The sequence below is a fragment of the Carlito syrichta genome, unplaced genomic scaffold (genome assembly GCF_000164805.1).
Source record: "Carlito syrichta isolate Samal-C Ts95f unplaced genomic scaffold, Tarsius_syrichta-2.0.1 Scaffold308824, whole genome shotgun sequence".
Classification (NCBI taxonomy): Eukaryota; Metazoa; Chordata; class Mammalia; order Primates; family Tarsiidae; genus Carlito; species Carlito syrichta.
Genome location: NW_007252920.1, coordinates 289,303 through 291,541, shown reverse-complemented (window position 1 = coordinate 291,541; position 2,239 = coordinate 289,303).

Below are 2,239 nucleotides of genomic sequence, written 5' to 3'. Positions count from 1 at the left end.
AAAAAAAACAGGGAGGGGAGGAGGAAACAAATTCAGTAATTACCCTCCCTCCCCCTCACCCCTGCTGTCTTTGTTACAAAAAGGAAGGTTTTTTTTTTAACTTCTTAAAAATCTTTGGACTATCACCTTGGCTAAATAAGTAATTCTTGCAATCACTACTGTAATCCTGTGTTGTACATTATGCTTTTAAAACCTTTAATACTTAAACTCTTCAAGTTCTCAATTCAGTCTCTCTGGGGGGGGGTAAGAAACAAAAGCTTCAGAAACCACATATACCCTACACCCACCTGAACTGCCTGAAGACCAGGTAAATTGATTTCACTCACAGCAGTTTCTGATCAGCTATAGTGCTTTTCACTGCCAAATTACTAACAACATTTTATTTCATTTCATTTCATTTCGTTGGAGTCTCACTCTGTCACCCAGGCTGGAATGCAGTGGCACGCTCACGGCTGAGAGACCCAAGAGATTCAAAAGAAAACTATACTTGCTGTAAAAGAAGCGTTCATTGCATTTTATATATATTCCTAACTCACGTTCACTATACTTTATAAATTCTTAGTATTTTAAATCCTACCTCAGACCCCGTAGAACTAGGCACATGTCAGGTGCCGGGTAGTAACTGATTGTATAGTTATACAATGTTTTAAGCAGTGTTTGTACTTAGAACTTTGTTAAGCTTTTGTTTGTCCCAATTGCCATGCTGGCTTCGTTTGCTTCCGCAACTGCTGCTAGCAGTATGTGAATGTTAAGCAATAAGCCCCTCCTGGACATTCCTTTGCTTAGATTGCAGTAGACTCTGAGGCGCTAGCCACTCTCCTGGTGGGCTCTATGTTGGTTCAAACCTCCGGCTTCCATGCTAAAGTTAATTTACATGCAGTGACTGTGTAAACCTAGCTTATCTGGCATTCCATTCCGTCCATTTGGCAGTTACTTGTCCATCACAAGTAACTAAGCCTGAGCCCGCGCAAATCAAACTCAAATAAACCAATCAAAGTCTTTGTAACTGCATCATATAGTTTTTATCCAATCCTGTGTGAACAAGTTTGTAAAGCCACCCTACCCCTTCAGAATTATGTATAAAAGGTGCGTGTTAACCTGGGTCGGGGCTCTCGTCCCTGAAGTCGCTGCGTCAGCTTAAAACATGAACCCAGACTCGAGCCTGAATAAAGACCCTCGTGTGTTTGCATCAGAGCCGGCTCTTTGTGGTCTCTCGGATTTAAAATCTTGGGTTTAACAACGGCCACTGCAGCCTCAACCTGCTGGGCTCAGGTCATCCTTCCACATCAGCTTTCCAAGTAGCTGGAATTATAGGCACATACTGTCATGCCTGACTAATTTTTTGATTTATTTAGAGACGGGATCTTGCCAAGTGCCCAGGTTAGTCTCAAACCCATGGACTCAGGCAAATCCTTTCACTTCAGCCTCCCAAAGTACTGGGATTGTAGACTTCAGCCACTGAGCCTGGCACTAACAGCTTTAAAATCTCTTTCCAGGCATAAGGACTACTAATCCAACATAGGATGGATAACAAAATAAACTTGGTTTAAAGTATTACTACTTATTTTTGTTAAAATTTAAGGTAATATTTTGTTGTCAAAAAGCCAAAACCTTCCTATTCCTCTCATCAAATGCGGAGAGATCCGAATCTCCCACCTCTGGAGTAGAGGTTACCTGGGCTTTACCCTCTAGAATATCAATCATTGTAAAGAAACTTGAAGATAAGCTGCAGGGAAGACACATGGACTAAGGAACTCATTGGTGCAACAGTAAGAAACTGCCTGGACTCCTGTAGTGGGTATTAAGCCCACTGGGATAACTATAAATATAATTTACCAGACATCAAAGCCTCAATATGACATAACAGTGGCTGTAATGGCCTTTATTATAGTAGAATTAATTCTTTTTTTTTTTTTTAGTCGGAGTCTCACTATGTCACCCAGGCTGCAGTGTAGCGGCATACTCATGGCCACTGCAACCTAACCTGCTGGGCTCAGGCGATCCTTGCTCCTCAGTCTTCCAAGTAGCTGGAACCACAGGCATGTGCCACCACACCTAGCTAATTTTTTGATTTATTGTGTAGAGCCGAGGTCTAGCCATGTAGCTCAGGTTGGTCTTGACCCCTGAGCTCAGGCAAACCTCTTGTCTCCACCTCCCAAAGTGCTGGGATTATAGGCATGAGCCACTGTGCCCAGCATAAATCAATTTTTTTTTTTTTTTTTTGAGTTGGAGTCTCACT